A 14976-nucleotide genomic window follows, 5' to 3' on the forward strand; every position below is an offset into this window, starting at 1 on the left:
ATAACATCCAGTGCTGTTGGAAGTATAGGTAAAATGAGTCACAGTAAAACTATGTACATAATGACAGATGCAGGGCTTAGGAATATCTAATAAAATTTGCAATGTGTGCAACATTCACCCCCAGCAAGCTCACTCATAGTACTTCATTATCCCAAAGAAATATTTGAACATGAGCATAGAGAAGCATTTGTAAAAATATTTTGGGGGGGACATTATTTGTAACAGCAAAAAAGGTAAAACTTGGCTCTTACTGCTTTGTTGGGGAGAATGGGCAGGCTCAGTGGAGGGTATGCAATCCCAGCACAGCAAGAGTGAGAGAAATAGGAAACGGAGGCAGGGAAGCCAGAAAAGCAAAAACAAGGTGGGTCAGTGTGAAGCTGGCATAGCCTCACAGGAAGCATAGCAGGCCATATGGAGCACCTCCATTTTGGAACAGTTGGGAGCTGGATGGGAAGTGGACTAGAAAACCAGCCTTCACATCTCCTATTCTTCATTGGTCAACTCTTCCTCACAAGTCCCTGAGTTTCTGGCTTGTATTAGTCACCCCCTTTGAATAGTCAGATGTCATGCCCAATGCTCAGTGCTCCTGTGAACGCAGAACCAGTGGAGAGAGACAGAATTGTCAGGTATTTAGATAAGCTGAGCCCAGTTTAGATGCTGCTGCAGGTCCCACTTCTTCAGGGGCAATGAACGAATCTTGACTTCTTGCCAGAGTAACCTGAGACAGCAAGTGATATTTGGGGTGAAGTGACTCCTCAGTGACATAGCCAAAGATCTCTACTGAGAAGGTGGCTAAGACCCTGGGAAGCAGGTGGGGCCAAGTGAATCTAGGAAGGTGCATAAATGTTTAATTCTATAATGTGTTTATTAAATTATGTAAATATGCTAAGTTCAGAATTAAAATTGAATAACTAAACAAATTTCCTAATATATTTTTACCTTCACTAATAAGGAAAACAATAAAACTAAAATTTTTTAAATGAAAGTTTATCACTAGTAGAATTAAAAATGGAATACTTACTTTCCAAATTTCTAAATAAGTAAAAACTAAAATATAGTTCATAACAGAAATAAAAGAGACTGCAAGGAAGCACAAAATTATGAGGCATTAAACAAATACCAAAAAGAAAGATCATACATTTCAATTATGCTAAATCGTTAACACCCCATCAGGAGGAAAGGAGACATAGATAATATTAAAGCAAATAAATAAGGCAACATCCAAGTATTTATCAGCAAAACACTCATCAGTTCTTAGACCTCTCAATGCACAAACTAAAACATTACTTTCATCTAGTAATGCAAAATATTGCTAGCTGTCAATAGAAAGAGAGCCCAAATATGCATAGATTAAATATAAATGAATATTCTTAGAGTCTACGCAAAAAATTCTGCATAGGGCTGAGCAATCTGAAAGTCTGACTCTAAATGTTTCATTAAATTATTTGTGGCTGGGCGTGGTGGCTCATGCCTGTAATCCCAGCACTTTGGGAGGTTGAGGATCATCTGAGGTCAGGAGTTTGAGATCAGCCTGACCAACATGATGAAATCCCATCTCTACCAAAAATACAAAATTAGCTGGGCATGGTGGCGGGTGCCTGTAATCCCAGCTACTCAGGAGGCTGAGGCAGGAGAATCGCTTGAACCCAGGAGGCGGAGGGTGCAATGAGCTGAGATTGCACCACTGCACTCCAGCCTGGGCAACAAGAGTGAAACTGTGTCTCAAAAAATAAAAAATAAATAAATAAGTAAGTAAGTAATTTGTAACAACATCCAAGCTATCTATAGCAATAAAAATTCTAGTCTACTTCCTTGGTTTTTAGTATTGGGGAGATGCAAAAAGTATCATTTTCAAAATCTCGGAAACCATGGTAACACTGGGATTTTTCAGGGGCGTGGAGAGAGGAAGAATAGAGGAAGAGTATGAATCCTTGTGTTGATGAAGAAGATCCACTGGGAGCTTTGCTTTTCTGTATTTTTCATTTTTAAAAATCTTGATACAGGACTCAACATAAGTATAAAAACAACAAGACAAATTCACCAGTAATAATTCAAATAAGACTTTTAAGAGAATTTACTATAATTAAGTTCCTTATTTTTTTACTTTTTTTTTATTTTTGTGGGTACATAGTAGGTGTAAATATAAGTTCCTTATTTCTCTGTCTCTGCATCTGCACCAACATAGCTTTTTTCCTTCAATTTTTTTTTCTAGATTACTATAAATAAAATTTATTTTATTCTTCTCTTATGTTAAGAATCTTTAGCAAATTTTCCAAAGACACTATCTACATGTTTGAAATAATCATTGCAGTTTAGAAATATACATCTTCCTTCAAAGTCCATATCATTCATCCTTAGAAAAATGTTCAGTTACAATGAAAGATAGTTGTTTAACATTTTTCTGTTCCTTTATTTCTCTCTTTGGTGTGAACTTCACCCAAAAACATAAAATATGAGGAGCAAAAAACATACACCCAGGATAAAAACAGCAAAGACCACCAGAAACTTTTCCATGGCTATAAGTATCCCACAGATTACATGGAGAATATTCTTAATGGCATTAATTTTTTTCCCAAAGAATGATCTTGACACTGGCCTTATATGATAGATAAACATAATAGCTATGATATGTTCAGTTTTGGTTGTGAAAATAACTTTAGGCATTAATGTCTCTTTATTTCAAGATATTAGTCTTGAAATATCAACTCGTCAGTTCCAGACTTTAAAAGAAAAAGAAAGCGAAGGAAGAAGGAAGGAAAAAAGGAAGGAAATGATGATGCACAAGGCCCTCCTTTCCAAAAGTTTCATCCCCACCACTTGATATTTATCATCAGAGATTTAAGCCTTTGCAATTACCAAGTGAGGGGATTCCACAGTGCAAGCTAACACTCAAAAGAAATGAAATGGCAGCTGCTTGAAGAAAGAAATACAGAAAAGCTAAAATAGAAGATGAAAATGATGAACTCCACATGTGACTCTTTTCCCTGGATAAAATTTCATGTGTTGATTAAGGAAAAAGAGCAGAGAGAATTAAACCAAATAAATTATGCACTATGCACCTACTGTATAAATGCCTTGTATGACTGTGGGCTGAAAGGAAGAAACAAAAAGTCGAAATGAAAGTAGAAAGATAAGGAGAAGGCATAATAGAAATAAAAGCTACACAATCCCTAAGAGGCTACTGAAGAAAATCCTAACACATACTTGCACTAAATGTGAGAATTTCTAATTGCACATCCAACTCTATTTGGAGATTTGGTCCTTTTGAGATATACAAAGAAATTGATACCTGATGAGAAAAATGCTGGCTGCTCCTCATCATCAAGGGCTGTAGAAGATTAAGTGTGTAAAAATTGTATGAAAATCTTTAAAAAACATTCACTCAAACTCTGTTTCGGGTAGAAATCAACCTACAAGTTGCCGAAGAAAAAAACCGAAGCTGTATGGTTCTTAAAATTAGTATGCATGTGCAAGTCAGAAAGAAATAATACCAAGCATTTTTCCTCCCTCCCTTCCTAAAAAGAGAATTTGCTGAAAGTGTCTGCTCACAAACGTAAAAGCTATGAAGTCTGAGGAACTGCAATCGATGGTCTCACTAAAATGAACTACATGTCTATTTAAATAATTTTTCTAAAACTAGGTCGTTATTTTAAACAGCATTCTTTTATTGATTTTGTCAGGAGATTTGTGTTGAATATTTACTACTAGCAAATCCCGTTGCTTAAAATGGAGAACGTAAAGTTTAGATCCCTTGATCTCCACACCTCCTTAAGGAGTTTGAGTTTCATTGATGAGTAAGACATGTTCCAAAAACAACTATAAGGCAAGGCAGAAAGTGATAGTGCCAAAAGAAAAGTAACAGCAAAATTTGAGTGAAGTTCAGAGAAAGTAGAAATCATTCTTCTAGTGTTAAGAAGGGACAAGGAGTGTTTCATGGCGTTCATATCAGCTGAGTTGGGTCTAAAGAACATGTAAGATTTCTATAACTGTAGATAGAAGCTGAATAAACTTCAAGTGAAAGAAATAGTGCAATAAAAGGAACAAATGTTTTAAAAAGCACAGGAGATATTTGGCAGAAGTACATATAATCCAGTTGTGCATGATATAAGAATATTTAGAACAAAAGTATATTAAAAACAAAACGCTACACTTCCAAGATTTTTTGTTTCTTTTTTCTTTTTTTGAGATGGAGTTTCGCTCTTGTTCCCCAGGCTAGAGTGCAATGGCGAGATCTCGGCTCACCCCAACCTCTGCCTCCCGGATTCAAGCAATTCTCCTTCCTCAGCTTCCCGAGTAGCTGGGATTACAGGCATGTATGGCCAGCTAATTTTGTATTTTTAGTAGAGACAGGGTTTCTCCATTTTGGTCAGCGTTGTCTCAAACTCCCAACCTCAGGTGATCTACCCGCCTAGGCCTCCTAAGGTGCTGAGATTACAGGTGGGAGCCATCGCGCCCAGCCCAGACTTCCAAGATTTTTCTAGGAGCTACTGGCTCATACCCAGATCTTCAAGATACACTTTTATACAAACCATAAACTTTATAGAAATAATATCATAAAACTTAGACCTGGGACCTTCTAGCTCAAACTTCCATTTTAGCACAATTAAAAAAACTGAATTTCAAAGAGGTTAAGAGGTGCTTCCAAGTTCACACAGCTAACTAATGGCATTATTGAGACCCATATTGTAGTTTATTATTCCAGTCGGGAAGGAGTAATTTTTCCTGGCCCGTAAATACTCTTTTACTCCATGTCCTACCTTTCACTCTCTCCCTATTCATGCCTAAGTGTGCATTGGTTCACATGCTGACCCAAGCAGTCTGTGACCAAGGGAAGGGGTATTTTCTCTGTAAGTGGCTAAATGGTTCACACATGGAGTCAGTCTCTACCTCGGCCTCGTTAGATCCTAGTTCTAACCAATTCCTGGACTGCATCCTTATTAACTAAGAGGGCCAAAACAGATTGTCACCAAGAAGAGGAATTTATTTTTAAAAAACCAATAGCACTTGAAATGCATTAAACATAACTTTCTTAGATTTGACTCCCTCTAGAGTATGTTGAAGGGAAAGACTTGATCCAGTAAATTCTTTCTCAATATACATTTTAAAATATGGAACATTCATGCTACAAAACTATCTGTCCCAACCTCAAAAAAAAAAAAGAGAAAAATCTACAAGTTTTCTTAAAAAGGAAAAAAAAGCAAAAACAATATTCAATCTTTATTAATGGACACAGCTAAAATGTTTCTGTTAAGTAAACTACTGATTTGTAACTCCAACTCATTCATCCACTAGTGCCAGGACCAGAGATCTCTAAAGGAAAGTAATTAACTACTGGTTCTTTAATATAAAGTAAAAAAATTCAAAATTTGCAGTAATAGCTTTTTTAGTATGAGTCAGATAATGTTTTAATGAATTAGCGTTTAATACATGCCATCAAATCAAATAAACCTGTCATGAAACATTTATGTCTACAATTTAAAGTTTACTAACCAAATTCAATGAAATTTGGCTTCTCATGTCTCTGATGAACACATATTCACTTGTAAATATGCAAGTTGCATGTTCTTTATGGCAAGACATACATGTATTAATTTCATATTGCAAAAAAAGTACAAAATCAGAGAGATGCTTAATTCTTCTAAACTCTTAAAACTTGAATACATTTAAGAGTTGTTTTACATGTTTTGCATTTTCAACCTCAGACAGACTTATTCAACGTAACAAAAATGTTCTCAATGTCACACTGAAGCATTCTGTACCATATATCAATTATAATAAAAGTGTTTATGAAATCCCTCATAAGAATAATATTCTAGGATAATCAAGTTACATCAGATCTTTTTCTTCTTTCCCAATCTTGCACGGAACCTACATTTTAAAAAACATACACACATACACATACACACACACACATACACAATGTTTACCTATAGATCTATTTGTGAGCTCTGATGATCTTCCACTATCTTATGTTGATAGACCCTATTACAGTGTTTAGTACTTACTACTTCAAAATTTAAATAGTTACATAAAGAAACATGGAAATAATATGGGAAAGAAATCATAAAATCTTAAGTTGAATAACACCTTAACACTTATCTGTATTTATGCAGGAATTCTTCTACACCATAGGAAAAATACATTTCCTTTTAGGCAAAATGACCACTTATGTCATTTTCTCTCTGTAATGCTCCTCCCAGTCACAAAAGCTCTTGCTTGGCCCTGGGTCCCCAGCTATTAGTTGATTAGTAAAGTACTTTAGCTTGTCTACTAATATTAATAATTAACTTGATCGATTAATATACATTAAAGGGGTAGAGGACAGTCATGCTGGCGGGAACCTGTGAAGAATTGGTTATTTATTTGAACACTATGGTGCATTAAGAGTTCATTTTGATTTCTGTGAATTCTGCAAGGCAGATAGTTGCTCACCTTCTACAGAACTGAGAAAAAAACTTCCAGTCATGCACAAGTTGCAAAATACAGTGACTAATCCTTATAATATTGTATTACACAGTTGCGTGGTGGCTCCTGATGTCAATTGACCATTTCCCATTCCACAGACAGGACTCACTTGACTTTCTGTTTATTTAAGTGACACTTGTTTGAAATGCTGGGTGCTTCTTATCCCTTTGAGTCACACACTATGTCTCAGAGTCTCTGGTACTTTTAGCACCTAATTAATTACTAACTCTAGCAAAGTCCTGCTGTTTTGCAATTCCCTGTCTTCGTTGGGAAATCACAACCCCTTACTAGAATGAGAAGGCAAGAAAATAGTTATCAACCAAATATCCAGTTTGGGTCCATATTACAAAAGCTAATTATCTTAGGGTCTTTTAATTCCCCTAGATATTCAAACTAGAAAGGATAACTTATTGTGACTCTAAACTTCCTTTAAGTTAGCACCAAAGGAAATCCCAAAAATATGTTTTTTAATTGCATTGGCATTCAGCTATTATTCAGAGAAGTTAAATAATCATTAAAGTTTTACAGTGAGAATTGGAAATGAATAAAAAAATAGTCTCTTAGTTCACACTGGCAAGTTTTCTAGGGATAGCACAAAGCACAATGCCCACAGGCATAAAGGCACTCTCAACTCCTTTAACACTTACCGTCCAAATCTCCCATTTATCTGTCAACATATCCACCGATCCATCGTTACTTATTTTTTTGTGCATAGAAGTTCTGACACCTCTGACTCCAAATAAATTTTAAGCACTTCAGAAGCGGAGGCTGTATCCTCTATTTTCTATCTGCAGCACCTAGCAGAGTACCTCACATATTTTTTAAGTAGATGTTTAAAATACATGGTATTTCTCCTACTGCAAAATATAAATAAAACTATAAATAATTCTATAAATCAATGCATGGTCTCAAAAAATTCTTGAAATACAACTTACATAATTTTATGAAAACTAATTTCTCAAACCAACCTGGTACTCTATATCAAGACAGCAGATACATTGAACAAATGCAATGAGTATGTATTATAATGCATTATAATGTATTATAATCAATACCAGTATTAGAAATGTGTTATTGACCTTTGCGTTACATTTACCAGTAGAGAGACTACACATTTTCGAAATTGGTATTCATCAAACTGAGAATCACATAAGCAAAGAATCCAATGGACAGTTTCCCACAGTGCTACAGAATACCGACTCATTCCCTTCGTAATGAATCAGAAGACTCTCAGTCAAGTTAACCATTCTGATTTGATCTCTCTCTTCCCCCAAACCATGGTTATCTTCTCTGAAATGTGCCCTTTCAACACTAGTCCTTTCTCAAACAAAGAGATTTAGAGTTGTTGAGAATCATTCACTGATCTAAGTGCAGCAGTGGCTCTTGGTAGTGACAAAGGGATTCTGGCTGATTTGAGTCCCACATCCACCTCTGCCCTCACCCTACTGGATATTTTGGAATCTATTTCTCATCCCACATTCTTTCCTTTCCATGTTTGTCTCCCTACTTTGTGACTCCACTGCCTCTTGTCCTTTGGTGAAGGACGTAAGGACACAGGAATAAATGAGTTCCCACAAGGTCACCAGATGAAAGAAATAGAGCCTGAGTTGCTCGTTTAATATACAGATGAACAGCTTTCTTTTCTGGAAATTAGGATTTCTGGTTTGTAGGTCCTGAATCTAGACTCTGAAATCTACTTTGTTTACAAGGGATTTGTGGAATTTTTATCTATCTATCATTTTGGGAAAGAGCGGAGCAGTGTGTCCCAACCTTGGGTGCACACTATAATCTCCTGGAGAGTGTTTAAACCACACAGATACCCCAGTCACCAGACTTTCCGACTTAACTGTGCTGAAATTGAGCCTACTCAATAGTCCTGTTAAAAACTCTTTCAGATGATTATATCTTGAAGGGTTCTCAAACTTCAATGTGCATTCAGTCACCTGGATAAATGATTGAGTAGATTGTGATCAGCAGGTCCGAGGTGGGGCCTAATGTTCTGCATTTCTTTCTTTCCCTTTTTTTTTTGAGACGGAGTTTCACTCTTGTTGCCCAGGCTGGGGTGCCACGGCACAATCTCAGCTCACTGCAACCTCTGCCTCCCAGTTTCAAGCGATTCTCCTGCCTCAGCCTCCCAACTAGCTGGGATTACAGGCATGTGCCACCACGCCGGCCTAAGTTTTGTATTGTTCAGTAGAGACGGGGTTTCTCCATGTTGGTCAGGCTGGTCTTGAACTCCCAACCTCAGGTGATCCACTCACCTCAGCCTCGCAAAGTGCTTGGATTACAGGTGTGAGCCACCGCACCCGGCCTAATGTTCTGCATTTCTAACGAGCCCCCAGATGATCTCTGTGCTTCTGCTCTCTGGACTGCCTATAGGTAGCAAGGCCTATTAAACTGAATATTTTGGAATGGAGACAGAGCTAAAGCTACCGATCACTCATGCACCCTCTCTCCCCACCACACACACACACACACACACACACACACACGTTATTTATATATTTTAGATTCCAGGGGTGAATAAGATGCACAGTATGGAAGAAAAGGTTGAGAATAACCTGCCAACCTATCTAGAGGGAAGAACTACTAGTTAAACAAATGTGATGGCACATCATAGTGCCTTACACAGGGCCTGGAACACGAGGTCTCAGGAAATGCTGCTAAATGTGAAGCTGAACCTTCTGAAGGAACTTAAGCAGAGAGTGGGTCATTCAATTGAGAGAGGTCACTCAAAAGAGAGAGGAAGACTTCTTACCCAAGCCTTCCCTTAAATAGTAATGCCTCCCTATATTAATTACTATTTCCCTATATCTCTATCAGATTTAGGCTTACTTCAAAATCTGGCTTACCGGACTCAAGTCTTTAAAGACTGGTATTTTAACTAAACTGACTTAGTTCTTCTCTTTTCTTGGTAGTTTAAGAGTGATTCTTTTTTGGTAATAAAGGCATAAATAGAATAGCATTTTTATTACTAATATATTTCTTTAGGTCTTCTTCATGACTTAGTTATGCACTCCTGGAGACCTGGGCCCTTCATTTTTTTGGTGTTATTCTCACTACATTTAACACATTTATGTTTATTGCCCACATAGTAGGTACTCAGCATGCTCACTGAGGGCAGTGTTAGAGTAGAATCCAAGGGATTTTTACACATTGCATCAATCTAGAAAGAAATGAATAAATTTCAGCAGTGCCAATATAGGATAATATATAAATGCATTGCCTTACTACTTTAAGCAGGTTATTTTTTTCCTTAACTATGACTGAAAAAAAAAACCTAGGGTCAGTTTGTATAACAGATCCATAAGGAGTTCTCTAGTTACAATAATAAATATTTTTTAATCAAAATAAATGCAGAAATATTAAGTCTTCTTTCTATTACATTCAGAACTTACTTAACCCTAAACTTTGCAATAAGAAGTATATGAAAGTCAATGAAGAATTATTAAAAGAAGCAGAATTAAAGTGTTTTACCCCAGGAAATGGATAAATTCACAATTGTTTTAAACTTTATCAAGTGTTCTTAGTCTGAAATGATAATGAGGATTAAGGACAATGTCCAAAGAAGGTAGGCACCAAGGGAATGTTCAATTAATGTGAGTGAATGAATGAATGAATGAATTGGTGAATAAATGAGTTGTTCTCAGATTCAATTGATACAAAACAAGGATATGGATTTCTAAAGTAGAATGACTGATTAAACACTGAATGCTGAATGAAACAGCATTCAGAATGGTGGTGTAATAAAACATATCCTAGTAATGAGGAGGAGTGGCTTTTAGTCTCAGCATTGAGAGTAGGGCCTTGGGCATGTCACTTAATCTTTCAGGTCTCAGTCAAAATAAAATAATGTATTCTAACGACCTCTGAGAGTACTTCCAGCTCTAGAGTTCTATGAATTTCATAAGTCAAATTAAACTAGATTCTTTTTCTTAAAAATCAAAAGTTTTTCCAGTTTCTAGACAAAGATTCCAATTTGCTTTTGAAATTTTACTTCGATACAGAAAACTTATGCTGCCATAACCTGCCATTAGAGGGAAATAAAATATTTTTTGAAACAAAATTTGTTCCACCTTTTTTAAAGCCTCTAAAGAAGAGGGAAAATTATTTCCTTAAAAAGTCTTTACAAACAGTATACATCTTTGTCTCTCAAGGATGCTTTAAATGTTCTCCTACCTCAGGCTCAAGTTTCAAACAGGTTTCTCTACTGTATTCCAGCTCCCATCCATTGACAGTGACTGCATGCAGCCCTTTACATAAAGAATTCTGAAACTCCTTAGAGCCAGTGGTCCAGAGTGCCAAGATCATACCAATAAAGTGCACTTTGGAAGAAAGGAGTTGTGGCCTCAGACTGAAATATTTGCCAAGTATGACAGATTAACTGATTTGTCAAGGACCCTTCAAGTTCTACATGTTTCTTAACTTGGTATTAAAGATAATCATTCTTCAACAATGGACATATAATAATTAATTCTGTATTTAACTTTTAAATATCTATGAATTCAGCAAGAGCAAATGTATCTTATTCCAGCGGACTCAGCTGCTCCATTTTTCATTCACTCTTGCCCACTATCAATAAGAATCTATTGAACTTACTCTGTAAATTATCCATTATTTCCTGCTTTGGTATTTCAGTGGAAATTGTTTATTTGTCTCTTCTCTATTCCCCTTCTGCACACAAGTCCTGATTTACATAGACAAGGAACTATTCTGACTGAAATATATGGAAGCTGACTTAAGAGAAATCTCAGTGGCCTGATAACTACAAAATTGCGTTTCTCATTCATGCTGTGTCTAGCATAGGTCAGCAATGGGCAGGGAGCGAGGGGGCTGTTCATAGTCACTCAAGGACTTTGTCTGACAAAGACTTCACTCTGTCTTATGCTTCTATGATCACGACAGCACTAGAGAGAGAATGTGGTAAACTCAACCCTGGTTCTTCAAACTTTTATCTTCAAGTGACTAATGTCACTTCTGTCTCATTTCTTTCAATTTATACATCCCATGCCTGACTTTAAAAGTAACAGGCACTTTGGGAGGTTAGGAGTTCAAGACCAGCCTGGGGAACATAGTGAAACCCTGTCTCTACTAAAAATACAAAAATTAGCTGGGTGCAGTGGTGCATACCTGTAATCCCAGCTACTCTGGAGGCTGAGGCAGGAGAATCACTTGAACTCGGGAGGCAGAGGTTGCAGTGAGCCGAGATTGCACCATTGCACTCCAGCCTGGTTAACAGAGCAAGACTCCATCTCAAAAAAAAAAAAAAAAAAAAAGTGACAGGGAGAGGCATGGACATGCAATCTCTGCATGTCTACAGAAAACAGATTGAGGAGAGACAGAACGATTTGCTGAGCAGCCCCATGTCTTCCACACAATGCCATGCCAAGGCCAATACTGCAGGGAAAAGTTTTTTGAGCACTTTTCACACATGCTTCTTGAGAGTTGTGCAAGATGTCTCTGGCCCCTGGCAGATCTGCCTTTGAACAATTATATTCTTTTCTACAAGTACAGGGGTTATTTTAGTTCATCTTCTACCTTTGATTATTAGTTCTCTATGAACACTTTACACAAGGCCCTAAAGGTGCATAATAATTCTACTCCTTCGATATAAAAAGAGATGAATAATCAACTGTCAAGAGGAGACTAGAGTGTGATTTCTTTCTGACACTCCCACTCTTTCCTCCAGTTCCAGGTTCTTCACTTCCTCTTCCTTCTGACAAGGGCACTTTTTACAGTCCTGATTCCTCACTACACTGTGGCTTTCCATGAAGCTGCATATTTGGAACCAAAACTTTGCTGGTATATATAAAGGAAGCTTGGAATTTAGAAATCTCTTTCTCTCAACAAATCCGTGGCAAGACTAACTACTAGGGATTCAAGGAAGGCAGCTCTGAGACTCAAAGCAAAATAGTGAAATTGTGGTCTAGGAGTTATCTCCCATTAACACCAAACAATGAATGACCTTGGTTCGATAGGTAGAGAATAACTGTAAGGCAACACAATTTTCAGTGAATGAAAAATATGTCCACTTAACATTTTAAAAACTAATACCCGCAAATTAATCAATCTAGAATATTAAACTTCAGGGCTATATATTAAACAAACATTTTGATTATGTGGACACTCTTTAAAAAAGAAGGTAACATAAGTACTAGTATCCAATCAAACATGACTATGTTGTCACTGAAGTTTCTCTCAAAGAGGCATTTAGAAGTTGGTCATGCAGAGAAAATACTTTCATACAGTCCTCACTAACGGGTATGAGTAATAGCAACAATTTTGAAAACAGTTAAATTTTAAAAGAAAATGAGTAAAAGAAACTATATGCATTTTGCCCCACGTCCTTGCATTCCATAATACATACGCACCCACTTTCCATCTTTAGTGCAGGTTCCGGGTAATTTTTCTTCTTTACTATCTCATTTCAAACATCAGGTGAATTTATGTCATTGTTTTGAGAACAATTTATGTATAATATTTTATGCAGTCTCCTCCTATGTTTAGGAGGTTGCCATAATGTGTCAAATGTATATTTTTCTTAACACTTCAATAAAACTATCTCTAGAAAACGAAGTGTATCCTTTTACTAAGTTCATCCTTAGCACACTCACACCACTCCTTTTGCTGCTGCTTTTTCTTGCAACTTCTGCTTCCACGTTCACTTTTCTACCTCCCTTAGTTACTCGGTGTCCTTACAGACACAGGTCTCCCTCATAGCCACAGTTCATAATGCCCCTAAACAGGTCAGACTCTCTCTCCTTGTCACATTTCAGAGATGTGTTCAGAATGAAACAATCTAGCTAAAATAATTCACCCATTCTTAACTTTCTTGGGAATATTTTCATTTAAAATAAACTTCTAATTGTCATGATTTCAAGTAGTATACATAATGATGTGAATAATTTTAACAATGCTAAAAAACAAGTAGAGGAAAAACACAAATATACACGAACAGAGAGAAAGTAAGCTATACATACAAATATAATTATTTGGAGGAGAAATCCTCAAGGCATTAGTTGACTTTTGGAAACCAGGCTATCCTTGAATATCTAGTATACTAGTTCATTTGGGCTGCCACAACAAAATACTTTAGATTGAGTCATTTATAAAACAACTTAAGTTTATTCATTAGAGTTCTGGACGCTGGGAAGTCCAAGATCAAGGTGTCAGCAGAGTCATTGTCTGCTGAGACCTTGCTCTCTGCTCCAAAGATGGCACCTCCTTGTGTGTCTTCACATGGAGCAATGGGCAAAGGAAGCTTCCTGGAGCCACTTTTATAAGGGCATGAATCCAATTTATGAGAGTGGAGCCTTCATTACTTAATCACCTCACCAAAGGCCTTACCTCTGAATACAGTCAACATTAGAGATTAAGTTTCAATATATAAATTTGGCAGAGGGCACATTCAAACCATAGTACCGTGTATTATTTTAAAAAGACAAAAGATGCCATATTGTATATAATTTACAATGTTATTTTAAAAAAGTATTGATTCTTATGATCATAATGGTGAAAATTTACCAAAAACTCATGAAAACCCAATATATCATTCCTAACTAAATCAGAGAATCAAGTCACAGTAAGGAAGTAAATCCATTAGTTAAATTGCCTCCTTTCCTAAACACTTGAGGTAAATCTATGTTGTAGGGCAAAATGATTGTACCTCATGTCATTAAATCTTAGAATTATGAAATTTAATGAGGTAGTGCTTCATGTTTTTATGCACTAAAATGATAAGTTCTGCTGCAAAATTTTAGTAGACAAAAAGAAGTCCTCCTGGCAAGAAGGCATTTTCACAGGGATTCTTTTCAATGAGAAGATATCTATATTATATTCACAAACCTTAAGGAATACTATCCTAGCTCTTAAGACAAGAGAAAAGGGAAGGAAATAACAGGCTGAAGAAAAACACTTGTGACTTCCCCCAAGATGAGAACATTGTAAAAATTTTTCTCTATGAGTTCCAAACCATAATTGCTTCTTATTTATGTACCCAAAGCTGAAAATTTGTCCCAACAATGGCCTGGACCTTTGTACTGCTTTGATATTGTGAGGCTTCAAGTCTAGAATTAAAACCCAATTCAGAGAAAGAACTGATCTAGAACCAGACACTCTGTATAGGTGTCAGATAGCGTATATGGTAAACCTCAGTTTTGCTTTCTTGCTTCCATTAGGTATCAACTTTCTGACTGACCAAAGAGCTCCACGCTTGACTTTATACAGAGGTGAATAACCTGCCCATTAGCTCTGGGGTGCATTTAAAATAGCCTACAATTCTTTGCAGTTCCTCCTATCAAAAGATAAAGTCTATTGGGTAAATTCTAGAATCTAGGTTGGTCTTTTGACTTTCTTTGGTCAATAAAATTCAGTAGAAGTGACATTTGTAGGACTTTCAAGGGGTCTTTCAGCTTCCTCTCTCACATTTCTGGAACCCAGAGACCTCCATGTTGTTGGGATGTCATACTACCTGGGAAGAGAGGCCTGCTATATTTGCCATGTCAGCTGATC

This window comes from Colobus angolensis, unplaced genomic scaffold, assembly GCF_000951035.1.
Source record: "Colobus angolensis palliatus isolate OR3802 unplaced genomic scaffold, Cang.pa_1.0 Scaffold562, whole genome shotgun sequence".
Lineage (NCBI taxonomy): Eukaryota > Metazoa > Chordata > Mammalia > Primates > Cercopithecidae > Colobus > Colobus angolensis.